This window comes from Heliangelus exortis, chromosome 1, assembly GCF_036169615.1.
Source record: "Heliangelus exortis chromosome 1, bHelExo1.hap1, whole genome shotgun sequence".
In the NCBI taxonomy this organism is placed as follows: domain Eukaryota; kingdom Metazoa; phylum Chordata; class Aves; order Apodiformes; family Trochilidae; genus Heliangelus; species Heliangelus exortis.
In genome coordinates, this window is record NC_092422.1 from 23,847,748 (window position 1) to 23,869,104 (window position 21,357).

General features: G+C 40.3%; 1 protein-coding gene across 4 annotated transcripts in view; it reads right to left on the reverse strand.

Annotated features, from left to right (window-relative positions):
* DCLK1 (doublecortin like kinase 1) overlaps positions 1-21,357 on the reverse strand; it is a 237,456-nt gene that overhangs the window by 123,457 nt on the left and 92,642 nt on the right. The gene's annotated exons all lie outside the window — the stretch shown is intronic.

Genomic DNA, 21,357 nt, shown 5'->3' on the forward strand with positions numbered 1-21,357 from the left:
TTTCAGGAAAAATTTTAGCTGATGATTTAATCCTTTCCTTTTAGTCACTTAGAGGAGGAAAATGAGGGGGCAGATTCCAGCTAGGTGAAACGAAGTCATTCAAAAGAAAAATGCAGCAGGTGCCAATTTCTGGGAATTATAATTACAGGTTTGAAGATAAGAAGGAAATGTCTTTAAATTACAGATAAAAATATTTTTCAGGGTAAGCTTCTAGTGCTAGATGAAATTAAACACTATGACTGTTCTCAGTCATACTCACTGTGTTTAAACGCATTATATTAGCCCATTTCTTCAAAAGCTGATTAGTAGGTCTGCTATTGCTCAAGTAGCTGTAATGCATTTTCCCCAAAATCTTGAAAACTTGGATTTTATTCATAAATCTCAAACATAAGGTGCACATGATAATTTTTTCCTCACAATCTGTTTTTTTCCCCAAGTACTTGCAGATGAGTAGAGCTTTGAGACTGTAGTTTCTCCCTGAATTCAAGGCACTTTTTCATCTGAAGGCACTCTCACTGCTTTTGTTGAAAGTGAGCAACGATGTTATTTCTATTTTCAATTAAGACAACTACCAAACACATGCTATAAAGGCAAGGACCTTAAATTTAAGGACCCGAAGTCCTTAAATTAACCCTGAGAGCAGAAGGCACTTGACTGATTTTTTACCAAAGTCCACTATATATTTTTCTAGAGGTTTGCTTATTTTTCTGAAGTTTTTCTATAAGCTGGGTTCTGCTCTGCTTGGCTGGCCAGGTGATGCTTTCTGCCTTCCCAGCCAGGAACTGGCAGCAAGCTGCAATCACTTCTTGAGACACTGGGAGATCACAGAGTCATCCCTTGCACACTATGGGAGACACAGCTTATCTAGGAATTGGTCTGAATAAAATTTACCAGTTGCCTAGATCCCAAGCCAGATGGAAATCTTCCATTTGTAATTTTGTTCTATAATAGAAATTGTATTATGTACATTGCTGACTGATACAGGAAAAGGACAAAGTTAGAGTCTACACACCTGGACAGCATCCAAGTTAGGTCCACCTGGTGGCATTTAAGGAGGCAGTTTCTGGAAAGCCTCCTAGAAAGAAAGATTTCCTTTCAATATGGACTAGTCTTTGCATTCAGAGCAATCTAACTCACAGTATATCTTTGTCAAATGGGGAATATTGCTGACTTTCTTGATGTTGTGATAGAGACAGAAAGAGTGTACTGCAGAAGCAATCAGAAACACTGAATTTTTAAGTTAGTAATATCTGAACAAAACCTATCACGCCTCGTGCCTGCAGCAGAACCAGATTTCAACTGGTGATTCAAGTAGCAGATGGACTGTGCAATAACATACAGCTACCCAAAACCACTTACAGATGGGAGGTTTATTTTTCCTTCTTAGAAAGCATTTTAATTCCAAAATCCCTGCACTACCATGCAGGCATCACCTTACTAACCATGACACAATGTTCTCGTGTTAGCTCACTGACTGACTGCAGACCCTGGTGATAATGCTGTAAACTGCATTTCTTTCAGGCATCATCATTAATAAAAAAGTGTGTGGGACAGCACTCCATCATCCACTGTCTGGAGTGTAACTGAGATGTATGATGCCTTTTGGTTGGGTACACATGCTGTGTTAAGGCTCAGCATGCAACACTGAAAAAGAGTGACATGGTTGACTTCTAAAAAAAAAAAAAAAGGAGGGAAAAGGAAAACAGATGTCAAGGTTTCAACAAGTCTTTACACACTGCAGCTGGAACCAGTACAAAACCAACACAAATATGTTGATAATTGTAGTATTTCATGTAACAATAAGGGCAATAAAATAGCAGAAAATGCAAAGCCTCAACTGGCTAAATACCCTCCTCGAATTCCAGAGGGTCAGTTGGGCTGAACAGTAATAGTAATCTTTTCAAGAACCAGATCAAATGATTCAACTATTAAAGCTCTTCATGCTCAAGAACAGTGAAAACTGAGAGATTATCTTTCTTCTAAATGCAGAATATGGACAATAAATCTTCAACCCAATCCAAACAGACATTCAGATTCATGCTATCTCATCACCATCACTTGAAACTATTTGGCCACAGTTTCTGTCATTACAACAGATGTTAACAAGATGGACAGAGAACATGTTAAATAAACACTGATATTAATACATAAGCATCTATCTAGCAAAGCCACTGTTCAAATGATATAATTCCTCCGGAGCATTTCTTAGGATATTAATCAGAGAATTTACCTTGCTTGTAAATGCTATAAATTCAAGGTATTCCCATTAAAAGAGACTGTATTCTGAAAAAAATTATTAATCACCATAAACAGGGCCTACATGTGTAACCTGTACCTGGACTCTGGTGAAATGCTTCTCAAAACTAGAAAGCCATATTCACTGGGCTTTGGGTCTTTAGGACAAACAACCAAGAATAGGAAATGTGCAGAGAGAATCTAACTCACAATTTTTTAATGTGAAAGACCTCGAAATCTTAAGGATGAAGAAAGTGCAGTCACTTTTTTCTGAGTCTTTCAGTACAGCAAACTCTGTGACATTAAGAAATCCAGTAAGTAAAAAATAAGCAGACTTTACAAATCTGTTAATATGACATGATTATCACCAGGATTAGAGACGACATGGCAAGAATGAAAGCAAGCAAAAAACTCAGGCTGACACCGTAGAAAAAACATTTTACAAGTGGTGATAAAGTCAGAACTGGCTACTCAAAGATTTGAGATTTTAAAGACACCTGACAAAGGCAGCTAAATAAAGCCATGTAGAGTCAGTTAAAGTTTCTAATAAATCCAGGCCAAAAAATACAGAGTAAATGAACACAGCAAAGGGAGGTGAAGACAAGCTTTCTCAAGCACATCAGAAAGTTCTAGTATGATCACAAAGGAAATAATTCCTTCAAAATCCATTGTATTTTGCTAGGAAAACTTTTTAAAATTTTTAAACTGTTATCTTAATCTCAGATGTAAACTTTGAAAGTATGTACTTTAATTAAGAATAGATACGCAGAGTTGCTAATTTTAATTTATTGAAAAATACTGGTACTAATATCAATATTGTTAAAATACACTTAATTTTTATGATTTAAATTACTGGAATATACTGGTACTAATATAGATATTGTTAAAATACACTTGTTGCATAAGAAAGTGGAAAGGGAAATTTCTGGCTGTCATCTAACCCTCTCCCACTCATCACTGACCTGACAGCTGTGTATTTCTAAATTCCACAAGTGAAGGGCATTGCATTCAATGCTTAATTACTAGAAAGTTCATTCTTATCTAAGAACTTTAGGGTGACTTATTTTACCACAGAGCCTAGCTTAGAGGACACATGTAGAGACGTAATTAATGCCAAAGGAATTTTGAAGTGTTTTGATTCTTTTTGACATAGTAAGATACATCAAACTGACACCTTGGTGCAGGTGCACATCTCTGCTGGCAGAGCATCAGTGCTTACATGCAATGGTAGTACAAAAAATACTTGCCAGATGGGCTTGGAAATGTTATGTAATTAAACACAAATTTAAAGAACTGACTGAAAAAATAAATGAAATAAAAAAGATGAAGCAATCTGTGCTCAGGCATTGCAGCATCAAATAATTAAACTGGAAGCCTGGAAGTCCAGAGATCTATCTGGCAGTTTGGGTGTTCCTTACACAACTTTACAATCTTTTGACTCATATCATCTACGTTCCTGACTCTACTGCCTATCACAAACTCAAATCTAATCATCTTAAGCTAAAAACCCTTTCCTTCTGGGATCCTATGTCTTTTAGGGAATGATATGAGAAGGTAACATGAAAGAAGCCAGGACTACAAAATGTAGGAGAATTTAGTGCATTTACCATTCAGGAGGCTGCTAGGCACAGATAGGTTTGAGAGAGAAAGATACAAGAACAGAAACTAGCACTGTGATGGGAAGGGAAATTTGCACCAAAAGCAATTTCACCTGTGATGCCACCCTGCTGTGTTTCTGAATTTCCTTTTCATTCTGATGCTTTTCTGAAGCATGAAGGGCCAGGTCCCCAGGAGGACACCAGATCTCCACATTGCATACAAATTCAGAGTTTCTACCCAGAACAACTCAGGAAACTGAGGTATATCCCATGTGTATCAACATCAAGGTATCTAAGGATCCCATGACACAGTTTGCAACTGACTTCATTATGGACCAGATAATATCTGGTAAAGAAAAAAAGTATAGATGAAGCTTTGTCCTATCTGGTTCTCTCTTTTAAGTTTAGGTACATGTGTGTGAAATGCTATAGCCTGAAGCTCTCTCCTGTGCTTCTATATGGTTTTGTTGTTGCGTTTTCCTTTGTTGTTTTTTGGATCTTTTTTGGTTAACCTAGAAGCCAAAAAAACCTGGGATGACAGATTAGAAGCAAAAAGAGGAAAAAGGTATCTTAACCACCTGAGAGCAAAGGCAGAGCTGTGGATATACTGTCGAAGCTGGCTCATTTGCACAGAATTAAAAAAAAATAATTATCAAGTCAGACAAAATCAGTGAGAAGGAACCAACTACACAGGCTGCAAATGGTGACAAACTCTGATGGGGATGGAAGTAATTATGAGCCCGTGTTAGTCTTGGGACTCTTCAAGGAGTCCTTGACTGATATTCACAATCATTAGGCATGTGACAGGGAATAAACACTCTCACTTATATTAATGGCAAGGATCCAATTACTCAGGCTGGCTTCATTAGTTTGGAAGATGTTAATTACTTTCAGCAAGATCAGGTAATGCTTCAGAAAAAATATGAGATGCTTTTCTTTCTTAAGAAATACTGCAGTAATGGCTTGATATTGTAATCCAAAGTTTAAATCTTTTTGTTGCTTAAGGGAAAATCTGAAAGGGGGGAATATAAACACAGAAAACTCGGAGCAACTGTTCAAGGCCACTCTGTAGTTACTCCTCTCAGTGTATGTTAGGCAGCAATGTATGTGAAATGCATTTGTTTCATATTAACTACATAATTACAGATCACTACAAAATTTATAACAGACTGACTTAGCCAAAAATACTTCAATCACACCCCCTTACTTGACCTTACCCCATCATTTTAAAACAAGTTACCTCATTCAGTCCCCAATGATACTTCTTTCCATCCCTTTTCATTTTGGTAGTTATTTTGCCTTTTGTTCAAGATTATTACCTTTTAGTATAACCCTGTCTGCTTCAGAGCAGTAAATTAGTATAAAAACAATCTACAAGAACCTGTAATGAGCTCTCAGTGTGAGCCATAGATTTTAGCACCACCCATGATGCATCTGTATGGGCCAATGTTAAGATTCAGACAGATGTTCAACAACTCTTTTTACTTGGCAATATGCAGTTTGGGCACAGTATAGCTACTAATATTCCATTAAAACTAAGTTACAATAAATTGTATTTCTTTGTCAAGCTGGTTTACATAGAGGGAATGTACTGACAGAAGTTAACTTTATGAACAGGAAGTTTTCTGATGGAAAAGACAGATTTTAAAAAGGTGGTTCAGGGCAGGAGCAAAATTTTAAGTGCTTTGAATTACCTTCAGGGGAAGGTAATTCTCACTGCTGACAGGCATACCTTAAGTCTCAATAAAAACCAGCCCTAGTTAATCTTTCTAAATAGATGTACTTGGCATCCCTAATTGTCTCAAAACTTCATAAATCAGAAAACTAATGCAGGAGAGGGGCAAAATAGTAACATAGAGCAATAGTAGAGATTCATACAATACATCTAAAGAACCTGCAAGACTATATGGCCCCTGTAAATGGAAACTTGATCATGCAAGTAATGTATCAATTGCTTTCAAGTGATCCAAAAAGTTGCTGGAAAAACACTTGAAAGTGGTAAAAGCACCCACTGCTTGGAATGGCACAATGATTCAACCAACCTGAAGGCTCAAAAGACCATAAAGCTCTAAGTTACTGTCTGGGGCAATATTTCCAGTGCAGATTACTGCCTACCTTAATGAGTTCATTAGTGGCTGCTTCAGAATTAATTCACCCTTGAAAAACAACCTGACTGCATCCTTGCTTTCCACCTAACCATCCATGGATATTGAGGCTAAATACTGCTTCTAAATAAGACTAAATATTTCCTTGTCCATCTGAAGTGGCTCCTGAAGGCTTCTTTCCATTTTAATTATTCAGCACAGGCTTCAAACACTCTGCATACCCAAGCTCAGCAACACACGACAAACTTGCTTGGTTTCTCATGATTTTACAGAATTTTATGCAAGGTTAAAAGTCAGTTTTATTCCACCTGAAGTTATATGAAAGCTGCGATGCCTGCCGGTACCATGCTCAGTTGGTACCATGCAGGAGCAAAGAGATGCCCTACAAAAAAGGATGGAGGGGAATTCAGGAGGCGACTGGGCCAGTCCGGAGCTGATCCGGTGCTGCTGCTGCTGCCTCCCGCTCGCACACGGGGGAGCTGCGGCTCCGCTGAGCCCGGTGCCCACCCCGCCCCGACTCCCGCTCCCCGCCCCGCACGGTGCCCGCCCCGGCCCTCCCCTCCCCGCCCTCTGCGAGGAGAGCCCGGCACCCGCTGGTTTGGGCTTGTTTAAGGATTTTTTACACTCTCTAGCAAAGAGATTTAGGGCTTCATACGCGGAATCGGTATATCCAGACGGGCTCAAGGTAAAAAAACTGCGTTTCAATAGAGAAATTAAGGGGAAAGAAGGCTCACGGATGAACTCTCCTACATGCTCGGAGGAGCTTTCATAGTAGAAATTGAAGATTCTTGCTTTTTTTAAAATATGAGAAATCTATTGTTTCTAGAAGAAAAAGCTTTTCTCCCTTTCTGACATTCTGGATGTGTGGACTTAGCTTTCCTTAAACCTATGCTTGCCTAAAAAGCAACCACCCAAGCTGATGCTTGTAGCATGAAATTTGGTTTTCACACTTCCTCGTATTTTTTCTGAACATCAGGAAGCAGCTTTTAATGTGAGGATGACTCAGCACTGGCTCAGGTTGCCCAGGGAGGCTGAGGAGTCTCCAGGGTCAGAGATGCTCAAAAGCCATCTGGACACAGTGCTGGGCAGCCTGCTCCAAGTGACCCTGCCCTGGCAGGGGAGGTTGGACCAGGTGACCTTCACAGGACCCTTCCAGCCCCATCCCTCCTGTGATTCTGTGATTTTTTTCTTCATTTCAGTGTCTCCTGCTATCACTGTCTCACTTTTTTTTTTTCTCTTAATATGTGCTGCCGCAATTGTCTTGTTTCCATCTTGTTGTCTCCTTACTCTTATACTCAAAGGTGTATAAGAATGCTTCATTGCCTTAAAAAAAAAAAAAAAAAAAAAAAAAGAAATAAAACCCCAACCTCAGCATAAGCCACTTTCCTGAACAGAAGTGAAACAGAAATAAATAACAGAATAGACTGTGTGTCCATAATTCATAGGAGCCAATCCTCACCACCACTCATCCAAGTTTCCCCTGTGTGGGGAACAAATCCTTCACCAAATATATCTGGACATCAAATTACAAAGTTACCTGTCTTAATTAACCTCACTCCCAGAAGCCATACTACCCCTGAATCTGTTCCTGAAGAACACTGTTACCCCCAGCTGTGGAAACTTCAGTCCAACTCTGAGAGGGGGGAAAAAAAAAAAAAAAGGATGTTTTCACTGCATCACCTACCCCAACAAGGGCAGGATTCAGGAAGAGTCACTGGACACCTCTACACCATGCACTCACTGTCAGAACTACTGCAGGTTGATCAGCAGGTGGCTCTGGTTCATTTTTTTTTTAATAGAACCTCAGGGAAAAGGCAGCTCTGGTCATGGTGCTCTGATTTTTGCAGGGAAACTGTGTACATATAATGGGAGTTCAAGTGTATGAGTCACACAGTTTGTAGCATGAAAAAGAAACGATGAGATAAAGGCAACTTAGTCAAAAATACTATGAACAACTTACCCAGGACTGTGTCCTGAAACATAATTTTTTAAAACTGTGTCTTGATGTTTTAAAGTGCATTTATTTACTTTAGAAAATGTTTTGGGATGTTTTACAATTGCATTCATTCAGCATCACTTTTTAAAACTGTGTTTTGATGGGTCGCATTTGCTTAACATTATGTTTAGAAAATATCACACATTCCTTTGAGTTGCCTTGATCTTTTTATTAATTTCTTGTGTTACAAACTGTGTGACTCCTACACTTGAACTCCCCCATATACACTGAGTTTACTGTGCAAGAACCAGAGCACAGGAAGCAGAGCTGTCTGCTTCCCAAGGCTCTGTTCAAGGTGCCAGATGAGCACCACCTGCTGACCTGTGTGCAGTTGTCCAGGTGGTGACAATGGTGGCAAGAGGACAAATGGTGGACAGTTGTCCCTTTCCCTGAGAGCACATGGCATTCCTGGGAGAGAGTAGCAGCAGGTTGGAAAATCTCTTCCCTGCTTCAAATAAGCTTAAATATACTGTGCACATAAGCTTGAAAATAAGTCTTTGATGTTCTTTCTGTTGCTTCTCAAGGTCTGACCTTACCTGCTCACATGCAGCTGAAGATGGCTTGAGAGTACAAAAGAAAAAAATTTAAGTATTGAGTTTGCAGCATTACATCTGTAGAACAACAAAAATTGGGCTTGTTATGGAATGACATATAAAATAGTGTTTCAGGATTGGAGCTTGCACTACTGTAACTATTTAAATGAGAAAAGAGTAAAGGATTTGAGAGAGGAAATGGAAACCCCAGTTCTGAGGCATGATACCTACCATTGTGCCTCTTCTTCAAGTTGCTGTTTCCCAGTAGTAGAAACAAAGGATTTAACCCAAACTCAGTTAAGGAAAATGTTTGCTCTACTATAAACTTACCTCACTAACAGAAAATTCTTTCCATTCCTAAACAGTACTAAGACTTAAGCTTGTAGTTACATGCAGGGGGACATGCAGCCATGTGTTGGATGCAAAGGGGTCAAGCAACTCTGTAGCCCTGAAATTACCACTCAGGTAAATGGACCACAACAGGTGAGAATGAGATCTCCCAGAATATCTGTGCTTTTTATTCCTCCTTCTATTGGTATTTTTCAACTTTTCAAACCACCACAAAATCCATATGCTACAAGATTTCTGTCTTAAAAAAATCAAGTCTCAAAAATATCTTCCTGGATAATCCTATAATTTTTTTGCTAAATCTGCTTCTCAGCAAAAGCCCTGCATTCCAACAATTGCTTACTTTGTTGTTAGTCTTAGCTGCAGTGTCTCAATAAATAGATGTTTCCATGGAGATAACAAATGAATATCATCCATGTTGCAATGAGCTTCTGATTTCATCTTGAACCATTAGCTTTCAAACCACAGCTTATTCATTATTCATTTGCAGTAAGGAAATGGCTGAAACCCAGAGCATTACAAGAGATGAAAATCTGTGCATGCAGTCAAGAAGAAAGTTCATTTGCCATCACAAAAAAACAAAAGAAAACCCAAAACCCACACCTCCTTGGGATTAAAATAACAATCCTAGAAGGTATCCTAACGACCTAATTTTTTTTCTTCTCAATTAACAGCATAGTTAATTCCCATATAGTATGGTTAATTCCCATATAGTATGGAAATTAAGACACATTTTAAACATTCAGAAAGGCAAGGTGACATTCCATTTTCTTAGTGTTAGAATGACACTAAATGCTTTTTGGAAACTCAAGAACAGGTACAAATATAAATATAAATAATCTTTTAATTTTTTTTAAAAGCTTAATAGGAATATGTACAATTTTGTGCTTTTTGAATGTTCTTGTGTATAAAACCAGTATCTGATTCCCATTAAGAAAATGCCCTTCTTTTATCATTGGGTGACCTGTGACTGTAATCTTTGGAAGCTTTGAGAAAGTCTAAGAAAGAGAAGGAGAAAATATTTTCAGCCTTTTCATTGCTAAAAACCTTCACAGCTGATGCAGTTATTTTGTAAAAAGGACTTTGAAGCTCAGAAGAGCTTTCCACTCTGCAGGAATAAATGCCTAGCTTTGCCTTAGGGCAAAGGGAACTTTGCCCTAAAAAAACTTAGGGAAATATTCTTCTATATTTAAACAAATTAAAGGCAGTACAAATTTAAGATGGACAGCTACTTTAACATACAATATCAGTCCAGTCCATTGTTAGAATTTTTTTTTTTTCAGTCTCCAGTCCTGGACCAGAAGGAAAAAAAAGTCAATGCACTGTTATTGCTACACGCAGCACCTTCTGACAGAAATTTTTTATCTTTTGCCCTTTCACACATGAGGGCTTCAAATTTCTGATAGTCTGAAGAATATAAAATACTCTTTCTTAAATGCAGACCCAAGACTAAACTCGTTGGAAGGAAGGGGTTTGTGATTAAAGCTTGAAAGACATTGCAGCCACACGCACCACAGTGTAACCAAATTTTTACTGTCTGCTCGTTATCTGTCATTGCCTGCAACAGCAGGCAAATTAAATATAATTAATGTAGACAGGAATTTTCTGGCTGATTTTGATGTTAGAGGTGTTTATATGCACATGGACCTGAAAGAAATTTTTCCTGGATGAAAATTATCGTGCATCTGATCCAGGGAAACAAAACAGGACATAGAGAAGTGGGACGTCCTTCACACTTGCCCTGGTTAATAACATCCATGCTCCTGCTGTCTGAGCACTGGAGTTGTCCTGGGAAAAGCATGTCAATTAGAGCAAGTTATAGGCAATTAAGTGTCTGATCATTTGAATTATTGCCCATTAAGAACTGACCTGAGTTTACAGAACACATTTCATTCAGGTAATAGGCTTAATAACAGCGTGTCAAGAGGTCGAAGGGTAACAAGAAATGATGAACAGAGATTACTTTGTTATATGAAAAGGGGACAAGGAGCAGTTCTTTTTTTTTTTCTGCTAACACTACATGTCATTTTCATATTACTCCTATCTTACCTACTTTCTCAGATTACCATGAAGCTGGGATGACCATGTGCTTCACTGCACAAACAGCCATCTCAGTAAAGTCTCTTTGTATCTCACAGATGAGGCTTCATTCAAGCATAACATAGGAATGAGATGAAACAAGCAATAAAGGCCAACTCTTATTCATGTCAAGAAATATGCACACAGTCTAGACAAAGCACAGATCTCTTCCTGTGCAGGTTGCTTCAATGGAGTAACATGTGCTAAATGACCTTTTCTACAGAAACACAAACTTGTCAGGGACTTTTTGTTGTTGCACATGGGGATGGGGGAAAAGAGGAAACCACTGCCCACCCTTTTCAGCCACTGAGGATTTGATCCACCACATTTAATTTAGGGAGCTTTTCCCCTCTGAACTCAAAGTAGAGGTTGCAATTGAACCCGCTCATTATTGCAATTCACAGTGGTTCTGTTCTGAAGCTGCCTAAGTTCTGAAATGAGACATTTGGAACGTGGCCTGTCAGAAAAATGGATTTGTCTCTCAGACCTAGCTCTTACTTGGCAGGAAATAGGAAACACTCTCTCTTCATCATGCTCTTCATTTGCCTCTGAGCACAAATCCATAATAACCAAAACAGGATGTTCTTACTTACAAGCACAAATTGTAACTTTCTGAAGAAATAAAGGCAACAAGTAGATAGAAACCTTTCATGGCGGCAGAGTCAGGATTCCAGCAGAGTGAAACACACACTCTTTGCCCTTGAGAAGAAAAACAAGAAACCCCTGCACGGAACAAGGTGTTCCAAATACAATGTAATGGATTACTTTTTTGTTACTTCCTAAGATAAATGCACAAAAGATTTAAACTTTTTGCTGATATTTACTTGAGCTAAAACGAACTCTGTGAACCCAAGGCAGAGTACACTGGATCTTTTGAAAGACACTGGGATGTTATTAATGCTATGTTTGCAAATACTCATCTAACCTGTAATTTCTCCTTGCTTGGTCTCTTGGATTTATGTAAACTTCTCATTGGAAGCCTAACTGCTACAGCCTTAGCCTTCTCCAAGTGGATGTGGAGAAGTGGATATGCAGGCAGCCAGCACAAGAAAGGCTGAATCCACCAAGTTACAGCAAAAAGTCACAGTAGCCACCCTGCTCTTTACTTGGGGCAAAAGGAAGCCCTGCTGTTTGACAGCTTCCTCTGGAATTACTTTCAATTAGAAGCCATCATGAAAGATACACTGGATCCTTTGAAATCTGCTGCTTCCAAATAATTTAATGAACATAATTCTGTCTTTACTGTGGCTTTAAACACCTTACAGCATTATAAAAATCTGGAAGTTTAGATAGGAAAACTATACATATTGATCAGTTCTCAGGTGACAGCAAAATTTGCAATTCACAGCCCTAAAAGTTCAGGATGGGAAACTGAAATGCAGGAAGGGCTAATTAGCATCTGTAACAGACTAATTAATGCACTGAGTCCTAAGAGGGAATAAAAGTTCATATCCATGTAGCATTTGGGCTATTTAACCCCTAGGCCTAGGAATGCACTCTAGTAGGTTCTGTTGCAAGCTCACTTTCCGTGTGACCTTCTAGAAGCCACTGCATGATTTGTTCCCGTTTAATCCATGTGTTACAGTACAGATATATTTTTTTGTACATTTGCAAAGTGCCCTGAGTTTGGAGAGTATTCAGCAAAAAGCATAATGCAGAGAAGGAAGTTAATTTGTCTTGTGTACTGAAGAAGGAGCTAAATCTGCTTTAAATCTAAAAGAAGATGAAAAGTTTATCAATGAAATTATTTAGCTTTTTTTCAATTATATGATATTAAAATAAGAACATATGATCTTAAAAAAAAAAAAAAAAAAAAAAAAAAGAACTAATGTGTTTTACCAACATCTGCTTGACAGAAAAAGCAGGAAAAAAAAACAACAAACTAGAAGCTGTACATCAGCAGAACCACACTGCAGCATTTCTTGCCCAGTTTTTCTATCTCCCCTCCTGCTTTCCTTCCTGGCTTAAATACTTGGGGTGATCCCCCACAACCTGCAGGCAAGTAAAGGACTTGGGGATCTCTCAGCTGAAAAACTGTGGAAGAATCTGCAACATGATGGGAAGGCTGTGGCTCTCTATGGTATTTTTAGGACTAGACTTGAACTCTTCCTGCCATCTCCTGATGGAAGAAACCCCCAAACAGTGCAATCATTAGCCCTCACTTGCCCAGCACATATTCACCAGACATAACTGGGGCCAAGCACACAGCTTTTGACAGGTTTTGACCAGGGTTTTTGAGCTTTGAAGTCAAGCTCCATGGGTAAACAGCTCGCCAGGCATTCTCAGGATGCACATATGACCTTTGCACTTTCCAACCTGCTTGGTGATGAACTGTAACCAGAATGGACCAGAAAGCACAACTGCAGCACCACAGCTTCCATTTTAAATTACTACTTCTTTTCTGAAAGAGATCTTCATTTTGCTTTATGAAACCTGCTTTTCCTAATTTCTTCTCTGCAGAAGGAAGAACTTACACAATGTGTAGAGCTGGCAGTACTATGTATAGATAGCATTACAGATCATCATCTTTGATGATCATATTGAATTCTGAAATTATTTAACACCTTTCACACCACTGTGAGTCCCAGAAATCTTCAGCTGCAGATATTTAGACATTTCTGTAACCAGCTAGAATAAAACTCAAACTAAAGTGCTTTATATGTAAGATTTAGCCCTTCTGTTCTTGGAGCAGGGACTACATCAAGGTCAAAGAAAAGCCTCATTTCTCTCTCTGTGAAAACTCCAGTTTGCTCAGGTTTTAAGGTGAATGTGCATTATTCACCTGCACATCCTGTAAAATCTCTTTTTTCTAACCCTCTGCCTCCGTAAGGCAATTTCTAGCCCCAGAAATCGCAAAGCAACATTAGGGAGGACGTGCCCCTCCCAGCTCTCTGGCACAAGAAACCGAAAAGCCCCATTTTTAAGGCTTGCAATTGCGTCTCCCACCACCAGATGCTACTGCGGCATCAGGATGGGAGCCGGGGGTTGCGTTCGCCTGCCGGGGAAGGGGCATTATAGCGGCTTTAATTACATCACACCCTTCCTCACCCCTCAAGCAGGTGTCCTTCGGAAAAGAATAATGCAGAAAGCTGTGATCTGTGGCACCCCTCTTCATTTGCTGGAAGAGGTAGCGGGTGCCTATTGAAGAAGATGAGAGTGCAAAGGAGGAGGAGGAGGGAGCGGTGTCTGCCGGTGACATGGAAGCTGGGCTGGGAAAGGGACTGCTGAAAAGGGCTGCATGGCTGGGAGGCTGGGCACAGGCACACCCGTCTGGATATCCAGGATCAGAGGATATTTGAGATGCTGTATTGCACCTTTCCATGTTTCCATTTTCTCTGCAAACCGGGGACAGCGCCTGCCAAGCGCCTCTGAAGTGACTTTATGAGTATTAAACAAATAATATTCTAACACATTAATGCATTTAGACATGAACTATGTATAACAGTAAGACTCAGCACTGCACACAGCATGGAGAAGAAAAAATGGCTATTTAATGTGCAGCAATTCACGTAATTCTCTTTTGCTTTTTTAAAAATAGAGCTAAATATGTACAAAACTAAGAAAGGATATCTACCCAACCTTTGACAGCATTACATATTTGAAATGCAGCAGCACAACTTAAATTACAATCTCCTCCTGGGCACATTGGAAGGAAAATTCAGAAGCCAAGGTTAAGGAGAGGTCCTCCTGCAGGATGCCAGTAAGGCTGCCAGCACACTGCTCTCATATGGCAACAAAACTGGAGTTCTGGTTGCCTGGCATGAAGAGAACCATCACCACGATATCTCATGGATGGCCAGATGACAAAAAAGATGTGGAGCAGAGAATGGGGATGGGTGATGAGGCCCACAGTAAATAGTTCCAATAAGTATCCAAACAACACTGCAAACTTAGATTTACAACTTAGCCTTTCAGACACTTCCAGTCTTTTTCCCCATCACAGTACAGCCTCAATGAGTACCCAGTAATTTTTGCACTGCTTGCCCTCCCATTTGTTACAACAAAAACCTGAAGTCTGTGGACTCCCAACCAGAGAATTTGAGTCATATAAAGATGAGTAACTAAACTTCCTCCAATTCTTCCTCCCTCCGTGACCTTTCATGGCTGCTCACATTAGAGCACCTCAGCAGGAAAGCAGCTGCTGTGCATGAGGGGGATCTCTGCCACTGCAGGGGAGGAGGAGAAGAGGCACAAGAGTAGAATTTGGAGCTTAACTAATACAGAGCAAAGTCACCTTATTGCTGACTTGATGGTAATCATACCACAGGAGATAAAATATGCTTCCCCCATTTTTTTAATTTTAGGATTGCAATGTCCTGGCAAGCAATCAAGCTCAAACATTTAAGCTCAACATACAGAATCTACAGTCCCTTTCCACAATCTCATTTCCTTTCGATAGCATTTTTCCTTCATCAAAAATAATTTCTTATCTCAATCCCCTGATTCTTAGCTCCTTTCTAGAATCACACTCAGTATGTAAGCTCAAAGGAGAGCTGCTGTCCTGTTGCTGCTGCCTTCCAGCAGGTGTCCTGCTCTGAAGCTTCAAGCTTCATCCTTGCCTGCAGCCGCTTAGATCTGTGGCACGTGGATTCCTTTCCTCTCATCTTCACCCTTTTCTTCCACCACAGAAAACAGGAGCAGGTGGCACAGTCCACGTTTCCTTCCTTCCTTTTACTTAGGTGTTTGTCAGTTTGTTCAGCACTGCAGAGCACTCAGATAAAATCCTAAAGGAATGTTGCTAAAATGGGATCATTAACCTAAACAAGTTTCAGGAACTGCTATTGTCTGTACAACTGCCTGGAGCACAGCACTGAGGGGTACAGAACTGGGATGGGGTAAATGACAGGAGCAAAAAGGGATAGAAGGTGAAATACATCTGTTCAAAAGCATAAAAGGTTGCTAAGGCCGAAATCTTCCTGGATAAGGACTTCATGTTTGGTAGCTTTTCCCAGTGATTACTCACCTGGATCTTCCTCTCAGGACTAGCTGGTGGGCTTGTGGTTAACAAGGGTTTATCATTTTACCTAGAATGTTACCAGTATTTCAAAAGATTAATAGACTTCGTTACATCTATTATTATATGCATGCTCTGGAAATACGTGATAAGAAGAGGGAAACTGCTAACTGAGAGTACAGGAACTTCATGCAAGTAATACTGACTGCAGAGAGCAGGAGACACCACCTGAAATGTTGCTTCCCTATCCATGGGGGCAGAGGATTAGAGACTAATCAGTGAGAGGTAGGAGCTACCTTCATCTAGTCCATCATGTAGGTTCTCAGAAAAGGTGAAGAGACACTGATAGACAGTGCCATGTGCTGAGCACTGTATCTACCAAGAGCTGTGCAGGAATCACTGAATGCAATAAACTCCCCACCCCTAAAGAAACCCACGTGTAACTTTTTGAGTGCTGACAGAGGAACCTCAAAGAGACATGGGAATCAAATTTTGAGCTCAGCTTACCTTCCCACAAAGAAGTCCTCATAAAACAAAGGAAAGAAAATTTAGTTTTGTAGTGATGACCAGGAAACACATCTCTGAAAATAAGAAAGGCACCTGCTAGCTAAGGAACCTACCACAGGCAGGGGACTGCATTTGTCAGAAGTTCATCAGCAAGGAATAATTCCTTACCATGAAATGCAGCCCCTTCAGAAAACCAATAACAAGTGTTCTTACTTCAAGACATATCTAGTCTTGGCTCCTCCTCCACTTTAGAAACCAGAAAGATCAATTGCAAAGAATCTTCAGTTGGAATCTCACCCTATAGGTGAATGGCCACTTAGCCCTCTCTGGTCTTCTAACATGTCTCCATTTCCTTGTATTGCTGGATTATAAATAATTCTGTTTCTTGTGAAGACTTCACTCCTCTTGAAAAATAATACCAATGGAGAGAGAAGAGATCATTTCATTAAGTTAAACTTGGACAAATTTAATCACTTGAAATGAAATTCTCCTCAGACTCTCAGCACAGTTCAGCAGGAGCATTTTAAACATGTTCCAAGCAATGCCAGAAGAAATTTCACTCTTTTCTGTTAGCTTCTACCATCACCCTGATAGGAATCATATTTTAACCACAAAACACCTTTGAGAAGTAGTACTCAGCTGGCCTGAAAACAGCATTGCTGATTGCAACAGAACTTGACTGCCATTTTCTCTTCAGAAACTCTTAGTTCTTGCAGTGCATGCTGTTAGGCAAAGTAAATTTCCAGTTATAATGAGGTTTAAAATAGCTAGAGAGACAATCTAGAACAAAACAGGGCACATACAGTAGGTATTTCTTACTCATTTCAGCTTCAGTAAGGCTTCCAGCTACTTCCTGATAAATTGATAGAGAAGTGTGATGTTATTTTGATGTGATTAAGGATAAAATATGAATCTTAACTTATTGTCCCAGAATTTAGGGCTGGTCTGTTTTGTGAATGCTCAGCTTTTTGGTGCCAAAACAATTTCCTTATTTCTTTAACTTCTTTAACTCTGCCAAGTATGGTACCACAATAAGGTGACAAGGGAATACCACAACTATGTGTCTGCAGTGGCAAGCAGGTACATGGCTCCCCTATGGAAACAGTGACTGCCTGGGAAGGTAAAGTGGCCCAGACTCAGTCCTGTGCTCCTGCAGAAGCACTGCTTCCAATATTACTTTGCTAATTTAAAACTAGTGTGGCAATCTCACCTGTATGCCCTTGTGACAGCAGCATAGGCATATGCTGAGGCTCTCACACACCTGTGAAATTAATATTTTTTCCAAAAGACACCCTTTAGAAGAAACAGGAGCAAAATGGAATCACTGTGTCAGTTTTACCTTTCCTGCAGCAGTAAAACTGTGGAGGAGAGTGGAGAAAGTTGCATTTGGATGGATTTTGCAGAGTATGCATACCTGTTTTTTCTCCCATGACCACAACACCAGTAATAAAGCAGGACAAAACACATAAACTTGATGGCTTCAGTGTGTCCAATGACTGAAAAAGGCAAGGACCACCTGTGGATTTTCAGTAGCTGTCAGTGAGCCACCGTTCCAGAAGAATACACATTGCTTTGCTGCATAAGGGTAAGCTAAACTACCTACATGTTGGTAATTCTCTGCCTTTCCACAATTCCTAAAAGGTGCAGAGTCAATGCCTGTGAAGGACAGACACATCCCATTACAGTTCATGTGGAAAGAGACTCAGAGCAGCACTGAGGACTGGCCCATGGGACAGGGGCTGTGCAGCAGAAGGCTGCAGGGTTGTGACCCTCTAGCTCCCCAAGGACTCCTCCCTTCCTTCTTCACCTTCATGGGCCTTTGGAGAACTAAGAAGGTGATCTGCTAGTTTTTAAATGGTTGACCTGTGAAACAGTGCCATAAAACTCCTTCTTCCCAAGGCAACAATCATACCCAAACATCTCAAGGAAAACACTATTGATTTCCACACTTTCAGCCTGCCAGTAAATGGCTTGGTGAGAAGACACATAGAGGTTACAGACCTCATTGCTTTCACATATTTTATGTGCTGCCAACAGGAACTTCATATGTATGTGAGCGCCTTTAAGAAGTAGAAGTCTGCTGTGAGAGCCCAAATCACCTGTATCTAAAGTGCAATTTAGCCAATTTTCCTTGCACTCGTTTCTTCCCTGCTTTTGTAATGCAGTTCTGAGGAGTTCTGCTCTCTCTTCCAGTGCAAGAAACATTTCCAGGTACAGAAAAGCTGGCAGTTTTATTAAGTAATCTAGCTTCTGATCAATCCCTACTGCAAATATTGATTTAAATAGCACTTGCATACCGAAAGGCAGACAATAAAGAAAAAACATAACTGCAGGTAAAAAAGCATTGTTGCATTTTTTCTCCTTGGCACTATTTCTTCTAGAAGAGCAGTTAAAATGCCAAAAAGTAGCATTCTGACTCAAGACGTCTCCAGGTACATCTGACATTTTAGTGCAGCTCAGTCTCATTTGCCCGTCTGCCTTGCCAGCCACCCAGACACTTATTCTCCAGAGATCAGTATGGAATCAGACTTTATCTCAATTGCCATTTTCTTCTTCTTCCTTTTCACTAGAATGAGCAATACTTTCTTCCACCACTGCACAGTGACTGAGCTCTCACTTTCCCATACTTCAAGATATAAAATGTATGCCTGACTCTTTATGAAGCCAACAGCAGCATTTCACTGCATTTATTTTTAAAACATTCTACACAATAATCTTCCAATAAAAAAAAATCTTACTGAATACTAAATTTGCCTTCTGGATAAACTGACAATGTAACTGCATTACCTCTGAAGCAATAACCACAACCAGAAAATTACCAGAGAACAGAAATGAGTCTGAACTGAACACACCCCTGCAGCTCCAAAAGCAGATGCTTCCCAGCTGTGAGTAGCTACATGTTTCTTCCATAAGTATGGGCATAACTGATTGGGAAAAAATATTACAACTATTTTTTTTCAGTTGTCCAGAACCCATGGTGTGGCCAAGCAAGATAAAATGGGCTAAACACCTTTCTTGGTTTGGTGGCTAAGCGAATGCAACTTAAAAGTATCTTAAATCACACAAATGGAAGAAAGCAGAACAAAGAGTAGCATGATAAAAGCTGGAAAAAGACAAAAAAACAGCAAAGCAATAAGACAAATAAAAATGATCACTTCCAAGGGCTCATGATACTGAAAATGTTCAAGCAAATTAAAAGCAAAAGCAGTAGTATAGGTTCTCTACAGATCAAGATGGCAAAGTTGTTAATTAAGATTTCAGAAGTGGCAGAAAAGTTTCTGCATCAAGTCATGAATGAGTTTGCTCCAGTCCCCTGGCAACTGAAGAGAGAATCAGATAGCATTTACTACCAAAAAACCCCTTTTGAAATTGGAAGAGCTCAGTAAGTGTCATCAAAAGTCTAGAAGAGATTAGCTGAAAATTAGTCTATCTTGTTGATGTATAAATGTTGCGGCGAGCCTTCTCTCGGGGACACGGCTCTTCTCCGGAACTCTCTTGCCATCCCTCTCCTCAGGCATCTTCATCTCTTGTCTTTCTCTGCTTCTGGGAGCATGCCTTTTATTTTGCCCTTCAGCCCCGCCCATTTCCAGCTGGGGCAGGCCCTAATTATTGGGCACAGCTGGGCCTAAGCTCCCAGTTCATTATCAGCGACACCTGAGGACTTGTGGTTCTCTCTACATTTCCCCCCTTTTTGTTGTTTGTTGAAAAATAAACTTCATTTTTTCAATAATTTAAACATTTCATTATTTTTCAACATTTTTTCGCCTTTTTTTTTGAGGAGGGAAAATTCAGGCTCTTTAGCCTCTGTTAGCAGGAGATGAGGTCTTAAAACACCAGCTCAGCTTTCGCTGGTACTCGCCACCTCGGGATGCCTGGCCATGCAGAGGCTTCTCCAAGCATTCAGCGCACCAGTCTTATCGCGTGTCCCTAGGGCCCCGTTTCAGGACCGCATCGCGTGTCCCTGGGAGGCTCCGTTTCAGGACCGCACTGACTTGATGAGCACTCAGAGCTCCGCTTCAGCTTCAGCATTCCTTGGGTTTGAGTTCCGCACGCCAACTCGCTGCGCCTTTTGAGACTCATTCTTCTCTCCTGCCTGGCTCGCCATTCCGGGCTGTTGTATCTTGCCGTGCTGGGCTTCTACTTCTACACGCCGCCTACAGCATTTAAGCCTAGCCTTGTGGAGCTTTTCCCGTGGCTGCGTATTTGGAGCTAGAGCGTCCCGCACCAACGTGGTGGCTCCATCTGACGTGGTTGCGTATTTCGAAGCTCTTTATATCGCCTTCCGCATTTAAGCCAGGCTTTGTAGAGCTTCCCGCAACCAACGTGGTCGTGTAGAGCTTTTTATATTACCTCAGTGTTCACGGCTGCTGTTGTTGCCCGCATTCTCCACCAGATGTTGCGGCGAGCCTTCTCTTGGGGACACGGCTCTTCTCCGGAGCTCTCTCGCCATCCCTCTCCTCAGGCATCTTCCTTTCTTGTTTGTTTCTGCTTCTGAGAGCATGCCTTTTATTTTGCCCTTCAGCCCCGCCCATTTCCGGCTGGAGCAGGCCCTAATTATTGGGCACAGCTGGGCCTATGCTCCCAGTTCATTATCGGCGACACCTGAGGACTTGTGGTTCTCTCTACATATAAATCTTTGGCTGCTGCAAAATCTTTTAAATACTGGAAGGTTACCAATGAAAAACAAAAGGTCATTTCAGATAACATTGGCAGATCTACTCTGTTTAGCCCAACACCAGTCCTGATAAATGCAAAAGATTTGATAAATAAAGAGTTTGAGGATAGGAATATAATTAATGTTGGTCAGTGTAATTGTGTGTGGGGAAAAAATATCTTGTCAAATAAACTTAGTTTTATTCTTCAATGAAATAAGAGTTTGGTTTACATCCAAATCAGTCTATTGTGGGTATTTTGGTAACTACACAGATGCAACTAATGTAGATGAGACATCTAAACATAAATGGGGTTGAAAACAGTTCTGAGGAGAAGGACTGGGAGGTGA